Genomic DNA, 20,774 nt, shown 5'->3' on the forward strand with positions numbered 1-20,774 from the left:
CTAATTTCTACGAAAATCACATCGTTCAAACAAATAAAAATGTCTTTGGCGCTATACGAAGTTCAACTTTCTTCACAATGAGTTCATTTTAACTTAAAGAAGGGGTCACTTTTTTCTGGGTGCATATCTAATTATATTGTTATATAAACCATTCATTTTCCTTTTACTTGCAGCATCACATCTCGCAAATAGCTCACATCCATATAATAAACTCGGAATAATCACACATTTCGCCAAAAGAATTCGAATATTAAGCGGAGTTAGGTGCTGGATATGCCACAAAGACCTTAGTTTTGAATATGCCTGTCCTATAATATTATTCATATGGTTCGTCCAAGTAAGAGTGCTATTTAACGTAATGCCCAAGTTCTTCACTGAGTTCACAATCTCTATCTTCTGGCCGTTGAGAACGATATCGATATCACTTGGAAGTTGAAAACCGCGTTTACCCAAAACAAGACATTTGGTCTTCCTAGGGTTAAGGTAGAGACCGTTTTCTTTTGGCGCTAATTTTTTTTCTTTTAAAGCAAATAAAAAATATGAATCGCTTATCATAAATTCGGCTTTAGTTGCTCTAAAAGAAAATATGTGATAAGAAAGGGGAATTTCGTTTGTCTAAAATTTCGTTCCGGAGGAAAGTGTTTTTCTTTGGGTGTATGGACCGTACGTACAAAAAATGATTTCTTGCATTTTTGTATTTTTTTTTTTTTAATTTTCCTATAGCCCATAAAATCACTCTTTATATAGTGTGAGCCTCCTTTAAGGCATTCAAAACGTCAAAACACACATGGAACTTGGTCATCGTCTAAAATGTTATAATCTTTATGAAAACAAAAATTTACGTCTAGTTAAAAACATACATTTGAAAAAAAATAGTTTAATTTTAAATTCAATGCTTAACAAATTCTTGATTAATTGCGTTTATACTTTTGCACATGCAGCTATCAACATTTTATTTCGGCAACCTTCAACAATAAAAAAAACTTTGCACACTTACCTAGTGTCTTCATCATATGTAAAACTCGGTTAATAATTGAATAAAATATGGCTAAATTGGTCATGGTTCAATCAATTTAAACTAAAAATTATTGAACACTATGGTTTTTAAGACATATGTTTGACGACTTATACCTAAAAGTTTATTTATAGTCTCATTTCTTAAAACACATGTAATATGTTTGTCGCAAATATGTTTTTCTTTGATTTCGGCAAACATTTTATGTTTGACTAGAAAAATAATTTTGCGGCAAAAAATTTCATGTTCTCAATCCAAAAATAACATTTGGCTCCTGAAACAGGTTTGAGGTGATCATTTTCTCTGCGTATAGAAAATACCGACTTATTCATAATATTTACTGTGAATGATGACAAATATTTCCATAAAATTATTTATGAGCTAAAGGGTGATTTGTTAAGAGCTTGATAACTTTTTTTAAAAAAAAAACGCATAAAATTTGCAAAATCTCATCGGTTCTTTATTTGAAACGTTAGATTGGTCCATGACATTTACTTTTTGAAGATAATTTCATTTAAATGTTGACCGCGGCTGCGTCTTAGGTGGTCCATTCGGAAAGTCCAATTTTGGGCAACTTTTTCGAGCATTTCGGCCGGAATAGCCCGAATTTCTTCGGAAATGTTGTCTTCCAAAGCTGGAATAGTTGCTGGCTTATTTCTGTAGACTTTAGACTTGACGTAGCCCCACAAAAAATAGTCTAAAGGCGTCAAATCGCATGATCTTGGTGGCCAACTTACCGGTCCATTTCTTGAGATGAATTGTTCTCCGAAGTTTTCCCTCAAAATGGCCATAGAATCGCGAGCTGTGTGGCATGTAGCGCCATCTTGTTGAAACCACATGTCAACCAAGTTCAGTTCTTCCATTTTTGGCAACAAAAAGTTTGTTAGCATCGAACGATAGCGATCGCCATTCACCGTAACGTTGCGTCCAACAGCATCTTTGAAAAAATACGGTCCAATGATTCCACCAGCGTACAAACCACACCAAACAGTGCATTTTTCGGGATGCATGGGCAGTTCTTGAACGGCTTCTTGTTGCTCTTCACTCCAAATGCGGCAATTTTGCTTATTTACGTAGCCATTCAACCAGAAATGAGCCTCATCGCTGAACAAAATTTGTCGATAAAAAAGCGGATTTTCTGCCAACTTTTCTAGGGCCCATTCACTGAAAATTCGACGTTGTGGCAGATCGTAAGTCCATTCATGATGAAATGTCAAAGCATACTGAGCATCTTTCTCTTTGACACCATGTCTGAAATCCCACGTGATCTGTCAAATACTAATGCATGAAAATCCTAACCTCAAAAGAATCACCCTTTATTTATGAATTACAGTTTGTCATTATTCTGCACGAATGAGCTTGGCAAATTTGTTTTCCCAAGAGAGATAAAAAGAGTTTTTTTCCACATAATATCCCACTGTATTTTGTTTGAATGAACTGACATGGGTGTGCAGAATTACATGTGTCGATAATAATCACGATTATGTGCCGCACAAAAATCCATATTAGCTTGTATGTATGTTATATCCCCTGCGTATGTTTTCCCTTTTATTATTTGATAATTTCACTTTCACATTTTGCCAATTTCTTTGTCTTCTAATGCTTCAGATGAAAATACGCAGAAGTCTCAACGGTCATAGCCCTTTAAGTGGAGTTTCGGCAATTCATGTTGTACTCTTTGCGCATGATGTCCTCGAAAGGAAATGGGATACATATGTGAAGACGTAAATTAATTTGTGAGGATAACATAAATTAAATTTATTGATGTGAAAAAATACCCTCCGTTGGGGTCGCCGTAATGTATGGTCGCATTAAACCTTGGATTGAATTTTTTGAAATGTTAGCGAGTACGATTTAAGTGCAAAACGTTGTTCGAAAATATGGTACATTACCACAGAGAGATTCATTGTTTCTACTGAACCAAAAATTTTATTAGAATAGCAAAAACGGAAACGTCATTAAATTTGGCTGGGTCGAAGGATATGTATCCTACAAAAGACGTCTTTTGATAAAAATAGATTTCAATTTGCAGGCGTTAATTAAACAATTTGAATATAAAACAATTTGAAAATCTCGAATTCTAATGAACCTACTCCTTTGTCGCACTTTGTAACAGTACTTCAATTTTAGTATCGATTTAAATCTTAATCCTGAAGGAGGAACGATAATACCTTGATAGTATTGGGAAATTGCTTAATAGAAAAAAACGATTGAACGATTGTAAACTTTTAAACTTTTTATTTGCTTCTCAAGAAAGTTTAAGATCAAAATCTTCGATTTACTAAAATTTCGTTCTACGTTTAAGAAATCTCTTCTTTTAGCGTGGATCAACAACGGCTGTGCGGTTGCGCGAACTATCGCTGTGGTCGGAAAAAGGTTACGGTCACAGTTCTGTCCTCAAAATAATGCCAGATGTGCCTAACGTAGTGGATTACACTTTGGCGAGTCCACTTTTCGACAAAAAGTTTGAGACTCTAATCCCCAACAGTGAGGCGTGGTGCACACAGACCCCGGGGAATAAAGAATATATAGATTTCTACACTGATGGCTCCAAATTGGATGGATAAGTGGGTTTCGGAGTATATTCTAATGATCTGGAACTTCGAATAGCGAAAAGATTACCTAATCACTGTAGTGTTTTTCAGGCTGAAATATTAGCAATAAGAGAGGTGGCGAATTGGCTGAGAAGTAATGTTCCAAAAAATGTGGGCATTAATATATACTCAGACAGTCAACGTGCAATAAAATCCTTGGACTCTGTGTTCCTCAACTCGAAAACGGCCATCGACTGCCGCAAATCTCTCAATGAGATGGCTGAGCAGTACAATATTCACCTAATATGGGTGCCTGGCCATAGGAACATACCGGGGAACTGCGAAGCGGATGAATTGGCAAGGCTAGGGACTACCTTACATATTCCAGGGGAACTAGAATTAGTTGGTATGCCCCTAGCTACCTGCAAGCTCATGCTGCGTGAGAAGGTTGTTATGATGGCAAATGTTCGATGGGAGAATTGCAAGGGTTGTAACGACACCAAGCAAATATGGCCCCATTTAAACTTAAACCGCACACTAGATATGCTAGTGTTCTCGAGACGTCAGATATCACTCCTGATATCTGCTATAACGGGTCGCTGCCTGATAGGCAATTTTGCAAAAACTATTGGCGCGAAGTATAATGACTATTGTATGAGCTGTCATGATGCGGAGGAAAAAGAATCAATTAAACACCTCTTGTGTGAGTGTCCTGCATTTTGTGTAAAGCGCAAGCAACTTTTAGGAGCATATAGCTTCAGATTACGTTAACTTAAGCAGCCTGCTAATGTTTTTGGAACAATCTGGTTGGTTCAACAAAGAAAAATAATCAAGAAGGTTCAGCGGTTAAAACTAGAAGTGCCCATATGTAATAGGTACTTTTAGTTAATGTGGTATCACAATGGACTGAATAGTCTAAGTGAGCCTGAATCTTAATCGGGCTGCCACTTTAACCTAACCTAACCTAGCGTGGATCATCAAAGAGCAAAAATGTGTTTTTTAAGTTTAAGGCCTAAGTTGATTTTTCAAAAAATCTGAAAAATAATTTTGGACTATATACCACAGTTGATTGTGCCCTTACTACCCAGCAAAAAAAAAAAACGTCGCCAAAAAAGTAATGAAGATGATCTTTTTGGATCCGGAAGTGGTGCAAAATTGACGCAGAAGCAATGAATTTAACGTGGGCTTGTCATAGGACGGAAGTCCTCCAATTCAACAGCCGTTGCACTGAATTTGCATAGTTTATTTAGGTGTGATCCGAATTCAATGTTTTGGATGTAAATTAAATTAAAAATTCTGTGATATTTTGTTAAATAAATAATTTTTATAATTTTTTATAATTTTTAATGGATTCTAACGCTGTCAGAAACGTTTGACCTCAAATATTTTCAAAAATTCAATTTTTTTTCAGATTGGATTTAGCATTTTTTTCGAAATTTTTTCAAAATTTAAATGATTTGTACCATTTTGTGAATTCTTACTCTGTTTTTAACCTATTTGAAACAAAAAAAGTTAAAATTACCCATTAAAAGTATGAAAAAACCAAGTTATAAAAAATTGAATTAAAAGAACTTCCTGGGTAGTTAAAATAAAGAACATCATTGAAAGTGCATCTTCTGGAAGTGCTTTTAAAGTTGTGACTTTGGAAGAAATTCCAAATTCTTTTGCTGGATAGCTTCCTGATTTTCTCAATAATTATTAGTCATGGTCACTATAATAAAATGTTGAACATCAAGAAAAGGAATATGATCACCCCAAATGTTTTACGAACATAATGCTACTTTTTTCACGGAGAACATGGAAAATTTTGTGGCAAAATTATAGAACACATGCTGATATAAGATATACAACTTTCGAGAAAATAACGTGGTTGTGACAAGCATGTCACATGTTCTCCGTGAAAAAGTAACATTATGCTCATGATGACCCCAAAATGGTCATATTCATTTTCTGTGTACATGTAGACCGAAAAAAATAAACAGTTCTATAGGAAGAATGAACTAACTTGTGCGAAAATTTAACTAAATTGTACTCCACATTTTTAGATTTCCACAAAGCGTTGTTAAAATCACGAAAATTTAATGCCCTGTATAAATTTGTAAAAAATGTTGATAGTTTATTAAATTTATAGAACACTCAACTCAATGTTATTAGATTCCTCAAGTCTCACGCATAAAAATATTTTGCTTCACATCTTCATTTGGCTATTCAAATAATCCTTCCACGTAGGATTATTTCAAATCATAAGTTTCTCCCTATCCTAAGGCAAAAATAGAACTACCATAGTATATCAAACAGTCTTCCCCTTAGCTTTTTCGACTGTAATTGCATTCTACTCCAGCCAAAAACTCAAATACATATGCACGTTTAACATCAATATTCAGGGTATTTCTGTTTTTGATGTTCGGAGATGAATGATAAGCCAAGTGTAGCCCATTTTTTATACTCCATTCCATTTTAAACAAAAAAACTCTGTACTGGTTTTTGACTTCCTTTGATATTCACTTTCACTCGTAATTCACATTAGTTCATGTTCTCTCGTCTTCTGCCCGTAAAAGTGTGTGTCTTTGAATATACAATCGTTAGCGACAAAATCTGGCCACCATTGAATGCCATATGATTCAGTTTTGAGGAAACACCTTCCGTGACACAGTCTGCTGTAACACGAGAACATGCCTCACTGCGACTATGACTATGGAAGCGAATAACCCGGTCGCAGTGTGTACGTGTCTGAATTTGACAACAAGTGTGACAAACTGCGTTCTCACGACATCAAATCAGTTGGCAATTTATTTCGCAAATCTACCAATGTGTGTGTGTGTGTGCATGCGTGTGTATATGTCGCAGCAAATTTGTGTTATATTCCCAAGTGGCATTTTTTCCTTTTTCCTTAGACATAGTGGGTACCCCAATTTTCTACCAAGTTATGAAATCTTCTTTAAAGGAATTATTCATAAGGTGGATTCGAAAGCAGGCACGAGTGTGAATGCCAGTGTGTTTATTAATATGCGTGTTTGTGTTGACGATTACGATGTGTCTGTACATGTATGCATAAGTTTGCTGATACGGTGTGGTCCCCAATGGGATTGTATTACCTTGTAACGATTACTTTGTACTTAGTTTTGAATATTGAAGAGCCTCCTTCAAATTTGTTAATGCCTGAGAGTGTGTGTGTTGTTGTAGTGTTAAAAGCTTTTGTTTGTGTATTAAGGAGGTTTCGTAAGGGCTACATATTAGCCATGGCTAAAAATTAAAAGTCGTTTGCATCAATAAGTGTGGCACCTTACATAGGCAATTTTGAGTTCAGATATTTCTAGTAATTCAAAAAACTGAAATAGATTATTAAAACGCCAAAGCATATTAGACAAGAATACACGAAAACTAACAGGTTGGCTGATAAGTCCCCGGTCTAACAAAGAAAAACACATTTTTTTTGTCAAAATTCGTTTTTATTATTCAACATAGTTCCCTTCAAGAGCGATACAACGATTATAACGACCTTCCCATTTTTTGATACCATTTTGTTAGTACTCCTTCGGTTTTGCCTCAAAATAGGCCTCAGTTTCGGCGAGCACCTCTTCATTGCAGCCAAATTTTTTCCCTGCGAGCATCCTTTTGAGGTCTGAGAACAAGAAAAAGTCGCTGGGTGCCAGATCTTTTAGAATACTGTGGGTGAGGAAGCAATTCGAAGCCCAATTATGAATTTTTGCCATCGTTCTCAATGGCTTGTGGCACGGTGCGTTGTCTTGATGGGACAACACCTTTTTCTTCTTCATATGGGGCCGTTTTGCCGCGATTTCGACTTTCAAACGCTCCAATAACGCCTTCTCAATATAATCGATAAAAATTATTCCATGCGCATCCCAAAAAACAGAGGTCATTACTTTGCCAGCGGACTTTTGAGTCTTTCCACGCTTCGGAGACGGTTCACCGGTCGCTGTCCACTCAGCCGACTGTCGATTGGACTCAGGAGTGTAGTGATGGAGCCATGTTTTATCCATTGTCACATATCGACGGAAAAACACGGGTGTTTTACGACTTAAAAGCTGCAAACACCGCTCAGAATCATCAACACGTTGTTGTTTTCGGGCAAATGTGAGCTCGTGCGGCACCCATTTTGCACAGAGCTTCCGCATATCCAAATATTGATGAGTGATATGACCAACACGTACCTTTGATATCTTTAAGGCCTCTGCTATTTCGATCAACTTCATTTTACGGTCATTCAAAATCATTTTGTGGATTTTTTGATGTTTTCGTCGGTATCCAACTCTTTCGGGCGTCCACTGCGTTCACCGTCCTCCGAGCTCATTTCACCACGCTTGAATTTTGCATACCAATCAATTATTGTTGATTTCCCTGGGACAGAGTCCGGAAACTCATTATTAAGCCAAGTTTTTGTTTCCACCGAATTTTTTCCCTTGAGAAAACAGTATTTTATCAAAACACGAAATTCCTTTTTTCCATTTTTTCACAATAACAAAAGTTGCTTCACAAAAGACGCTCTATCTCACAAACTAATTGACTTACAGACGTCAAATTTTGACACGAATCATTTGAAGGTTGGTACTATATAAAAATAATATGCATTTAATACTAGCGACGCCATCTATGTGTCAGACCGGGGACTTATCAGCCAACCTGTTATACTCCTTTTTGGTTTATTTTCTACATAAAACTTTTACAACGTTTATTGTTATCATTTTAAATTCAAACAAGTATAGACGGCCGTAAGTTCGGCTAGGCCGAATCTTACCACCATGAATTGCGTAGAAACTTCTACGAAAGACTGTCATCCACAATCGACTTACTTCGGTTGTGGTAATTCTTACCGATGCCAAGGTATCTTAAAACCGGGGACCGGTTTAACATATATAGTTGTGGACCGATATGGACCACTGTTTGTATGGTTGTTAGAGACCCGGCTGATATTAGCCGTGTAAATAAATAAATAAATAAACTAACGCTAACTTTAACTTATTTTTATTGGAAAAAATTTGTTTGCTTGTAGTTAAATTTTATTACTTTTATCGAAATTTTCCACAGCTTAATGAAATCTTAGTTTTTTTAAGTACCCAGCAAAAAAAGCGTCGCCAAAAAAGTAATGAAAATGTTCTTTTTGGTTCCGGAAGTGGTGCAAAATTGACGCAGAAGCGATGAATTTAACATGGGCTTGTCATAGGACGGAAGTCCTCCATTTCAACAGCCGTTGCACTGAATTTGCATCACTTCTTTAGGTGCGATCCGAATTCAATGTTTTGGACGTTAATTCAAAAATTCTGTGATATTTTGTCAAATAAAGATTGTTTTTGGATTTTTTTTTTATTTTTAATGGATTCTAACGCTTATCGGAAACGTTTGACCTCAAATATTTTCAAAAATTCAAAATTTTTTCAGATTGGATTTAGCATTTTTTTTCGACAAAATTTAAATGATTTGTACCATTTTATGAATTCTTACTCTGTTTTTAACCTATTTGAAGCAAAAAAAGTTAAAATTACTCATTAAAAGTATGAAACAACCAAGTTATAAAAAAATTGAATTAAAAGAACTTCCTGGGTAGTTCAAATAAAGAACATCATTCGAAGTGCATCTTCTGGAAGTGCTTTTAAAGTTGTGCCTTTGGAAGAACTTCCAAATTTGCTGGATAGTTATGTCTCAAAAATTTTATAAACTCAACGTGAGTATAAAGTTCAATGACCGTACACATAAGATAAGTATAGGTCCTATATATACTATTCGTCCGATTTACACTCTGATGACCACAGAGGCGAATGTTCTACAGAGATTTACTTAATTCTAGAATTACATGCTAGAATTAAGATTACATAAAAATCGCTTAAGATTTAGAAAATGTCTCATATTATTCCCTACACTGAAAAAAATATTCTCGTGAGGTCAAAGATTTCATGTCTTTAAAATACGAATGTAAATTTTGCTTAGCATAGAAGACGCTTTTCTCTAATATAAAGATTTTTTCCTTATCCAAAAGTCGATAAGTCGTATTGTCCTTATAATTAAGTGATTTCACTTAAAAATGGGTATCATAACATGAAAGAAAAAATGTTTGGGCTAAGGTCAATTTGACTCAGAAAAATTCTTTAAATTTAATGAAATTGTCTTTAAATTTGTTGTCTTTTTGCATCTTGACTACAAAGCAAAAAATCGTTCAAATATAGGACATGTTTTTCAACACTTTATTTTAAAGACGTTTTTTACTTGAAACATAGCATAATTTCTACTGAAAGTCGAGTCTTAATTAGGAAAATAAAGTTGTCGTTAACTCGTTTTTAAAGGACTTTAATAGCATACGACGAAAAAAGCTGAAAAAGCGAAAAATTAAAATTAGCTTCCTGGAAAAAAGTACACAAAACCCAAATTTAAAAGAGAATTGTGTCTTAAAATTATCCTTACTTGTATTCTCCGCGTCTTTGGCGCGGAATCAATACCAAATTTTTAAAGTAAAGACAAAATCTTTGGAACCGGGCATGCTTTTTTTTCAGTGTAACATTGAGCCATGTCCTAGGGCATTAGCGGGTCTAAAGAGTTTGTAGAAGTATAAAAAATGTTGTCCGATTCGTTTCAAATTTAAATATTTGGATATGGGTATAATATATAAACCTTTTTATATAACATAGTTCCCAACAAACTTGAATAATTTGAGATGGTATCGAAAATGTAGATCAACATAAAGGTGTAGGGTGACTTTTCTTACTTGTTTTTTATTTACTCCAGTTACAATGTACAAAAAATAGAAAAAAGTTATAATCTAATTGAACTAAATTTTAATTTCTTACAAAATAGTTCAAAATTTCCCAAATTTGTAAATTTTACTAAAACTTTGTCCATCTTGAACTCCGCATTATTATTTCAATTCTATAAAATTACGTTAGTGCTATGTTAGCAAATAGACTTTTGAGCCGTGCTAGGGACATACTTGTCCCTGCAGTTAAAGAAAAGATATTTCCAATTTACTTTCTATTAACTTGAAGTTAACGCCTAACGAAGCTGCATGATAATGGTCAGTGAATTGTCATTCTTATAACAACTCTTATTGAAAATCTCAAATAATGGACTACACATTAGTTCAAATTGTTTCCGCTATCTGACGCTAACCTGCGGTAGCAGTCGGCTTAGTACACAACTGATGCAGTTGCCGCATCATGTCTAGGACTTTTCATGGCCAAATAAAATAATGGAAATTGTTTGAAATGTTTGCAGATCCATTTCTCACCTAAAGACGAATTTACCATTAAAAAGCTATTTCAGAAACCGAAAATTTATTTTTTTCTTGTGCTTTAAAATGAAATCCGAAGTACTGAAATATCATCACACCTGAAGAACTAAAGCGAATTTAATGCATCAGAAACTTAAAGAGATGACTATGGTAAGTCCATGAAAAAGTTATTGCTTCTGATCCGCTTTTGCACCAATTCCGGATCCAAAATGAACATTTTCACTCCGTTTCTGGCTACGCTGTTTTTGATCGGCAGGAGTAAAAGTTTTGGAAATAGAAATAGGAAATAGTTTTGCTATTTAATTAAAATTTGCAGCTTTCATATACCTCAAACATCAAGTCGGGGATGCCTTTGTGCTTCAAATGTCAATTCTCAGATCAATATTTTCATATGTTGCAATGTGATAAATTAAATCACCAAGTTAGAATATCTTTCTATTATATTTTGGGACATAGAAATCTCCTAATCCAAATAAAAATATTGTGAAAGTCAAAGAAATGATGTTCCGTAGATACACCTCTGAAATGTATGTTGCTTTGCTGAAGACATCAAACAATTCGTATTATGGAACGCTAGTAAGAATGCTTAATATCAGCAATACTGATGGATTTAACCATCGTTGAAGAATCTTGTATGTTTTGTCTGGGTATGCTCACGATAGGTCCAGTATGCCTTACTTTTAATGTTAGAATAAAAATTTTAAACTGCTTTGAAAGCTATATGATGTAAACATTTCTTTTATATGATCTCTAGTACTCTCCCATATTCACTTGTATTCACTATTTACCCCATACAGGAGTCTTAAACGGTATATGTGACGTTCTCTTTGGGCAATATGCGTTTGTTGAAACCCGCTTGTTCGGAAAGTAGCTATTGTCGCATTTTCCCTACCTATATAAGCACTCCCAATGTTCAGGAGGTTATTATGGTATAGAATAATGAGTTCAAAAAGTACTAAAGACCCGTTTTCTGTATGTATATAATGTACCCTTCCATTATATCCAATTCAGCACCATAAAGTAATCTGTTAAATAATCGATAGATTATATTGGGCATTACCAGTTGAGCATGAAATCGATAAGAAAGACGCTGTCTCTCTCACAGAAAATAAATGAGAGAGAAATTCAAAAATATAATCCAGGGACCATTTAATTTTGTTATCTAAAAGTAATGTACAAAATAGTGTCTCTAGCAAAACTAAACAAAAACACACACTTATGATCGGAATAGAGTTTCGGTGGTTACGCGTAATGCATAAAAAGATATGATATAATCGTAAGGTGAAGTTTGGTTTACTGAACAAAAATAAGCAAAGTCCCGCTAGAAGACGTCACAAAAATTCCACTTCTCATAATTTGTTTAGTTGTTCTCTGGGTTGCAAATGGTTTGGTCGGACACGGAGTTCTCATAGGGTAATCAAAACGAAAGAAAAATGTAAGTAAAAAATTAGTAATAATTCTATTATATAGCAACTATATTTATTTCATATTTATATTCAAATTTCAGGTGCAGTTTATTTACTTTCTAGCAGGATTGGACCTCCATAACAACACATACGCCTAACAATGCAGCGACAAAAGAAGTGCCAATTTGAAAGTAAATGCGTCTTACCACGAATATTAAAATAATTCCTTGTTGTTTGTATAGTCATAACTTAATTATTTTACTTATAAACTAAATAACATATTTAGTTAAAGTCCAAATATAAATTTGGCTTAATAAAAAACTATAAAAATCATTCTAGCAAAATTAGTGCTTATTTAGCTAGCATTTTTTCACTATCCTTTTCAGTGGGTAGAGAAGTGTGTACAAATTATGTGTGAATTTTCAGCTACCAAATTGGTGGTTATCGATAATGCAGAGAATAGTCTATTGGTTATATTCAGCGACATGTTCTCGTTAAACTCTCCGCTAAAACACATGGGGTGTAATGCGGAGCGTAAGTAGGGGTGTTTATAAATTAGTAGCTATATAGTTAGGTATTCGCTGCTTCCCAGAACAAGCGGGAATAGTTGTCTATATATAAATGTGTGTGTGTGTGCGGGTATGAAATGCTATTTTGTTTATATTATATTGCTGTTTAATTTTTGTATTTACAAAATTTTTAGTTCAACAATTTGTTCCTCTTGTTTGCCTTTAGTCTTAGAGTTATGATGAGTGTTGTTTTTGGAGTGCAACATGGGATAACAACATGAACATAATTTCAACAAATTCAGGCGAAACAAAACGAAAAAGAAGTGAAAACAATCCGGCAACTTCTCGTAGTAGTTGAAATTTTATATTGCTTCTCCAAGGATATGAAGGTCCTATATATACTCGAACATGCATTTATGAAAATACTTTTATATTCGAGTCTAACTTTGGGTTCGCATGTAACTGAAAGTGGACCGAGTAGAAGTGAAGATCAAATAGAGTGTAACGACAAAAAGGCGAACCCGCCATGAAATAAAATGTGGGCCATGAAATAAAATGCAGGTTTTTAGAAAATTTAAATTAAATTTTTTACTAAGTGCATTATGACAAAATGTGTTAAAATAGATGTAGTTAACACATTTTTCCAAATTGAAAAAAAAGAAAAATTATTAAAATGAATACTCTTTTGGATGTTGTTGTTTCATATTTCGAAGAAAAAAATTTAACTTAACAATTAGTAAAATGTTTTATGTGATATACGAAGTTGAATTAGAAAATTATAAACAGAATTTAAGTGATATTTGTGCGCATTTTGAAATTAATAAAATTGTGTTCTTCATTTATATGTAGGTTGGTTTTTTTCTGTCATTATTACTTCCCAGCAAAAAAAGAGCTTCCAAAAAAGTATTTTGGATCCCCAATCTGTGATCCGGAAGTAGTGCAAACTTGGATCATCTCTAATGAATTTTACATGGGCTTGTCATAGGACGGAAGTACTCCCTTTTTGGATCCTTTGCATTGCTTTAGAAGTTGTGCCCTGGAAGTTAATTTGAATGAAGAAATTTAAAAAGCGAAAAAAAAAAATTTTTCAACTAATTTCACTTTTTTTATCCATATTTTTTATTACACTATTATTTTCCTATTATCTAATTTTTTACAATTTGAAAACCTTTTTCGCTCCGAGTTTTAACCTGAGTTTGTTGGCACCATAACAGAACGCCTTAGCACACTCAGCCACAAACGCCATTGAACATAAAGCGTCGAAAGGTCAATTCAAATGTTTGTGATATGATCGTAATACGACACCAAGGAATAACATTCTAATTGCTTCTCGATATGTTCTTTATTAGTATGAAAGAAAAAATAAGAAACGCAGGTTCAAATCTCACCAGCGGCAATTTTTTTATCAAATATTTTTCTAAAAAATTATTTTTTTATGTCATGTATCGTTTTTATTTTTTATTTTCGGCATATATTTTCGTATAAATATATTTTTTCCATTAAAAATCAACCAAAAAAAAAATTAAAAATTCTCGCAATTTGCAAAACCTTCTCAAAAGAACTTCCATGGAAGCGAAAAAGTCAAACGGCACAGGTTCAAATCCCAGCGGGGATGAAATTTATTTTTTTTAAATTATTTTTTTACTTTTTTATTAATTTCTATTTTTTATTAGTTTTCTATTTTTTGTAAAATTTAACTGTACAAAATTTGCACTTAAAATAGCCTGATTGCGTTCTTTCTGATACTTGTCCACAAGGACTGCATCGGAACTAGAAAAAAATCATTGGGGGATCCCAAGATGCGCTTTAGAAGAAATGTTTGTGGACTTGTCCAAAAGGACTGCATCGGAAGTGGAAAAAAATTATTGGGGGTTCCCACGATGCGCTTTAGAAGAAATGTTTGTGGACTTGTCCAAGAGGACTGCATTGGAACTTGAAAAAACTCGATGGGGGATTCCGGGATGGGCTTTAAAAGAAATGTTTGTGGAACAACTTCCAATTTTTTTGCTGGGTTCATGCTATTAAATTGAAAAAAAAAAATAATTAAAATAAAAAATATTTTTCCACCATAGGCAAAATTTAAATAAACTCTCGACATTTTTAATGAGCTAAAGAAAAGCTAAATGGCTAGTACGAAATGTCACTATGATCTTCTTATACAAAAAAACAAACATAAGTATAATAAACAAAAACATAAACATAAAATAGTTGTCAGAATCAGATACATAATTTCCGATAAAGTAACACGGTTGTGACAAACATGAAAACATTTGAGATGATCATAATCTTTCTCTGGATGTGGCAACGATGAAACAACACCATGTTTAGAACAACAATCAGCGTTCATGATTTAAAAAGAGAATGCTTATAATCAGGCCTGTATAATTTAACAAGTAATGGAAATCACAGACTGTGGGATTCGCCTCCCGTCTTGATCGATTTTTTATTCTCTTTTATATTGGAATTTAGTTTTTCAAAATGTTTGTTAAATCTTTCTTTTTAAATACCACACATTTAAGTTTACTCAAATCCTGGAAAACATGTAATATTCCACCGCTGCCGATTAAGTCAAAATTCCTAATTTCGACTAAAATGTAGCCGGGAACTAATGAAAATATGTTTATTAAAATATGAAAAAAATATTATATTTGTTGAGTTTTCTGTCACAAAACTGTCTTTTTTATCCAAACTAATTCAAATCTATTACGTTTCTATGAAAATCTAACAAAAATCATGCACCGCAGTGGTGAATAAAATTAAAATGTGACTGACAGATTGGTTGTACAATTAATCCCATGGTGGCTCGGATACTTCTAACCTTTAACTGGTGAGGTGAAATTTTTTTGCGTAATTTGGGATCTGGGGTAAATTTTTATTTTTATATCGGTTCTGCCATCAAGCCAACCCAATGGATGCAGAAACTGAGGGTGAGCCGCCGCTGAAAAAATTGGGTCGGCCTCATTTTCTTTTTTTTTTATTTGAATGAATTTATTCTTAAAAATTAGAAATCTAATATTTTCCAAAATCGTCTTGACGTATATTTTGTGCACTTATACTGCAGAGTTTTGTGTGGGAAGTCAAAATATAGTAGGTACCATCCCTTAGAAGATACACAATCGACTTAGTGGATATGTTCACCATATTCGAACGCCTAAACACACTCATCCACCTATGGAGTCGAACCTAATACTAAGTATTTCTCGAAATATTCTTTATTATTTTGAATACAAAAATATAGAACGCAGATGCGCATCTCGCCTGCCAGCAAATAACTCGAAGTCTAAAAAGCAATGAGAATATTTTTTTGAAGTGGTGGTTCCGGAAGTAGTGCAAAATTGCCTGAGAAGCAAAAAAATTTACATTGGCTTGTCACACAGCGAAATCTTTATAAGCATTTGCTGCATTGATTACACATCAATTCTTAACCCTTTCACTACCGAAATAAGCCTAATATTAGAACTTTAATTTTTCTTCTGTTTTTACTTGTACTAAACAGCATATAGAACAAAAATTGTCATTTTGAGAACCTACCTCAATTACTTCAAGAGCTGTATGAGCTTGTTCTGAAAATTTGATTTTCGAATTGTGACCAAATGGCCTTACGAAAATAAGAGCTATATGGTCTATAATATCTTTCACAGTGTGAGAAAAAATACAAAAAAGAACCGGTAAAAGTATCAGCTATAGTTTTTCTATAAATGTCCATTTACTAGAAACATACAGTAGAAAAATTGTCTCAAATTTTCGTATTTTTCGTTTATTGCTAAAGAAGTTTATAAAAATGAATTTTAATGCTCACCAATATGGAAAATATTTATAGCTTATTAAGATTAAAGCCTCTACTTTAAAATAACGTAAATCGAAACTAGGTGGGAAAATAGAATTTGGTGTCTTTTTCGAATGTCCTTCTATGTGGACATCGGTAGTGAAAGGGTTAAGATTTAAGATAAAGTAAAAAACAACAAAAAATCTTCTTTCAGGTCTGCCGGGAAATGAAAATTTCCATTCTTTTATTTGTATTTATTGAAAAAAAATATTATTTAAAATTATTGCGAAAACTGCATAAGATTTTTATATATCACCCCAAAATAACTTTTTGTGAAGCGAAAATTAAGTTTATCTCTAGAAGAGAATTTTGGTATGTACTCTAAATGTAATAACTTACGAAGAACTTCCAAATTTGTTCTGGTAAAAGTATATTTTACTAAATATTTTTATAATATTGTTTTTTTTTTCTTCAAGTTATGCATATATATTTTTTTTAATAATAATACAATTTTGTCATTTACATTACTATTTTCAGCAATGTAAAAACTGTTTCAGCTTAAAACCGTATGACGTTTCGGAACTTCCATATTAGAATAATTTCGATGATTTCACCAAACCCGGTGTGAAGTACACTTCGACTTTCCCAAAAAAAGTGTAACATTTTGATTTTAAATTCATTATTTATTTTTTACTTTTTATTGAATTTCTGCGAGTATTTTTTCTTATGACATATCATTGTATGAAACAAATTTATTGCTTAAAATAGCGAAATTGTGCATGTTAAAAGACTTGTCAAAAGGGCTTCATAGAAATACCTTCAAAAAGTATTCTTGGATGAGTTTGAACAGTAATGTGTTTGCAACAACTTTTAATTTTTTGCTGAGTTCATTTAGAGTTTCCATTGAAATTGTATCTTATCTTGTGATAAACTCTCCGAAACCCTTCCCAAGAAACTAATTTTTTATTATATGTTTTAACTTATAAATTTATCACATTTGAAGAAAATGTATTAACAAGTAATATAGTTATGGGATATTTTTATTTTTATGACAAAAAAGTTCAAATTTATTCATCTTCTGCTTTTTTATTCAATGCTAAAGGAGGCGCGCCTAATTTGATGATGAGTATTTCATAGATGTACATCTACAGAGACAAAAATTTCATGAAAATTTTTCCAATTAAAATCTTAATTGAGTTTTAAAAAATATTCAATTAAAAATTTAATTGAATCAACAAATTTTTTAATTGAAATAAAAATCACTCACACAAATTAATAGCATCAAATAATTTTTTAATTGGATCAATTAATTTTTTAATTGAGTGTCAATTAATTTTTAATTCATACCATCATTTTCGTGATTGAAGACGTTTCAATTAAAAAATTAATTGGATCAATGAATTTCGTGATTGAATCAAAACAGTATTTTTTTGTGTGTACATCATCCATGAAAACTCTAATATGATATTAATACGAAAAATCGTTGAAAATGAGCCACTAGTTAAAACAAAAGAATATTCAAGCCTAATAAACGCGGTACAACTCAGTGTTCCTACTAAAGTTGCTTTGAAAATTTGGGGGGAAGATGCAATCTCGCCACTTGTTCTTGTTGCTGGTCTGCGTTTTCGGTATATATGTATGCTTTCTTCTTTTTCATATACATATACGTTTGAGTGTGTGTGTGAGAGAGTTAGTTCACTTGTGTATGGTAAAATCCTTTTGGCAATTAATGCTATGCTCGTTTGCTTTTTTGAACTGTTTACTCAAGGACAACAATAATGGCAGTTACTACGAAATGGGTGCATGTGCCAAACAATCCCTGTAGAAGCAGTAGTGGTGCACTGACTAATGTCCACATATACATATATATCTGACGTTTGCACGTTAGATTGTGCACGTGTGTGTATAGCCGTGCTTCCATATGTGTGTGTGTGTTAGTGTGTCATCACAGTTATATCACGCTCCCAGCACTCATCATCAACATTTGTCCTGAATAAATGTTCATAAAATTGGATTTGTTGACAGTACAGCGACTACATGTTCGCTCACTTGTACTTGCAGCAGACTCACCCGATGCACGAGTGTGAGCGTTCATGTAAATGTGAATGTTTATAAAAGCTAATGTTCGCTTTTAAGTGTGCATTGCTTTGCTGGGTACACAGTATTCGTCCTTACATACATACATAGATGAACGCACACATTCCTATTTGCATGGGTCTGTATATTCTGCATGCATTCTACCAAGTGTGTCAATGTAATGTTAGTGATGCTGTTGTATTCCTGCTGCTATTTTGGAGAATGACAAAATTTTATCAATTTCGTTTGTCGTGATTCAATTTAGTGGCATTATGCATTTATGAATGCTTGTCTCGCTTGCGAAAGGACCCATGCATTTATGGCTGTGTTTACTGCAAATAAACAATAATTTCCAATTGGTCGAATAGGTGAAATTTTAAATGAAATTAAATTTTTTATTTTACGCATTGAATATTTTGGGTAGCAACTTGCTATTTGAAATTTAGCTAAATTAAAAATTTTGACATTCATTCGAATCGAAATGGCTTAAAGTTAAACTAAAGAGAATTTAGTCGATAAGATACAGCCTTGTGCTTTAAAAATGAGCGAACATACATACATAGAAAGAATTTTGATATTTCTTTATTCACGAAATATGGATATTTCTTTATACACGAAAATGATGGTATCAATCAAAGAATTAATTAGAATTAAAAAATATTTGTTTAAAACCTTTTAGTAAAACAAATTTTCGAAAAAATAAATAAATATAAAAAATCAATTAAAGCTTCAATTAATTGTGGTCGAAAGATTCCATTATCTCTTTTTAATCAGCCAAATAATTATTTATTGAATTAATGTATTTTATTTATAATTATTTTTCCTTTAAATGAAATAATTTCCTGGTAATTCTAAAGAGTTCTTATGAGCCCAAATTTAATGAACCAATGAATTTAATAATCATTTCCCAATAGAATTTTGAATTGTTTTATTTAAAGGAGATATTTTTTGTTTTTATTCAGTCTGTTTGTTTCAAAATACGTTGATCATCTATTATGCGCATTCGAGACTGTTGTTTTACGAAGTATATTATTGTACTCTAGTAAATACATGTAACGATACTATGTTCCATATATATATGAGCCTATCATTAATCATTATTTATTATGATATTATGGAAAGGCAAAAATGTTGTCCAAAATGGTTGGGAAGACAGCAGCTTCGGATTTCCTCATCAGTTCCCTTTATTGGACGATCTACTCATTTCAATTATTAGACTATATTGCTAAAGCTTTATTGCAAAGAACGAACTTTAACAATTTAACATAGCCAACAATTTTTTTTATTTAATTAAAATCTTAATCACACGGCCAGATCTTACTAAAGACTGTGGAAATGTGTATTAGCCAACACTGCAACTTTTGTATAGTCAAGATTGTGAGATTTGTATCGTTTCTTTTGAATAATTTAATTGTATCAATTCCTTTAATTTTCTTGTCCAATAAGCTCGAATAAATATTGTAATAATATGTAGTTAATTGTTATTTTAATTAAAAAATTAAAAAACAATCAATTTAAATGACAGAACTGTATCTTCCTCTAATTGGTCTTTGGTTCTTCAACCATGTCCAGTGTTTTCTTTATTGGAGAGTTTCTCCAAATTGGGGGTTTTATTAAGAACTTTTTAGAAATTTTGGGAAAAATGGGGGAATGTTGTTTACATATTAATTTTTTTTGCTACATTCTCAAATGGTAATACAAGTTCAACGTCCCTAATACGGACAGATATGGTTTCCACCTTTTTGTGTCAATGTAGTATACAATCCACTAGCTTTAGACCTTTATGGAATGGTGAATCTAGCTTATGATAGTTATGAAGCGTTGAAAAACATAAAATAGAAACGGTAAAACTGTAAAAAAATATCAACCATTTGACATATGATTTGCACAAATTTGGCATATAGTCATCAGCCAACCCACTATGTGGTCATGGTCTAACATCGATCTGTGTGAAAATGTGACTCCCAGAAGTATTGATTCTAGAAGCCATATTGTTTAAATTCGTCATCAGCTGAGTGTCGAAAAATCGAAATTGCCATAAGGGTTTTTATGGTATTTTATTTTATTTATTAATTTTTGGTAAATAATAAATGTCGTTTCCTTTATTATAAATAAAGATCCCTAATATCAAGAAAGATACAACAATTAATAATTCCTTATTTTGCTACCAAATAAGACTGAAACATGGGCAGACCTTTTGGGATGCTGGTTAATTCCTTGTTAAAAAGAAA

General features: G+C 32.9%; 1 protein-coding gene and 1 long non-coding RNA gene across 6 annotated transcripts in view; both read left to right on the top strand.

Annotated features, from left to right (window-relative positions):
- sns (nephrin adhesion molecule sticks and stones) overlaps nucleotides 1-20,774 on the top strand; it is a 515,450-nt gene that overhangs the window by 140,943 nt on the left and 353,733 nt on the right. The window lies entirely within an intron of this gene.
- LOC142238103 (uncharacterized) lies at nucleotides 11,804-12,536 on the top strand. The gene is made up of 2 exons (XR_012722649.1): nucleotides 11,804-12,221; nucleotides 12,294-12,536. It is a non-coding gene; the product is annotated as an uncharacterized LOC142238103 (long non-coding RNA).

Source organism: Haematobia irritans, chromosome 5, assembly GCF_050003625.1.
Source record: "Haematobia irritans isolate KBUSLIRL chromosome 5, ASM5000362v1, whole genome shotgun sequence".
Classification (NCBI taxonomy): domain Eukaryota; kingdom Metazoa; phylum Arthropoda; class Insecta; order Diptera; family Muscidae; genus Haematobia; species Haematobia irritans.